This window comes from Penaeus monodon, chromosome 34 (genome assembly GCF_015228065.2).
Source record: "Penaeus monodon isolate SGIC_2016 chromosome 34, NSTDA_Pmon_1, whole genome shotgun sequence".
NCBI lineage: Eukaryota > Metazoa > Arthropoda > Malacostraca > Decapoda > Penaeidae > Penaeus > Penaeus monodon.
In genome coordinates this window covers 29821185-29821491 of record NC_051419.1, presented here as the reverse complement: position 1 = coordinate 29821491, position 307 = coordinate 29821185, and the positions used below count along the sequence as shown (strand labels likewise).

Sequence of the window (307 nt, the reverse complement as noted above, 5' to 3'; positions counted from 1 at the left end):
TGCCACAGAGCCATCTCTATAAAAAGAATTATAAGGTTTCAACAGTTCCATTGTATACTAGAAAAACAAATTGTATTTGGTTTAAGTTCATATCATAGTTAAGACTATTGTTTAGTTGACCAACTTCTGATAGTAATTTATTGGTCAGTAATTAAGTAAGCAAATAAAACTATAACAGACATATTCCTTGCACAAAAACTGAATATAACAGTATATAATAACATAAACCAATAAATTAACATCTGTAGCATGAAAAACGAAAGGCAGAATTGAGGAAGCAAGGATATTATAAATAAAACTGGAATTT

General features: G+C 27.7%; 1 protein-coding gene across 5 annotated transcripts in view; it reads right to left on the bottom strand.

Annotated features, from left to right (window-relative positions):
* The window catches only part of LOC119594699 (TBC1 domain family member 16-like), a gene marked incomplete at its 3' end in the record, with an annotated part of 16016 nt that overhangs the window by 11765 nt on the left and 3944 nt on the right, over positions 1-307 (bottom strand).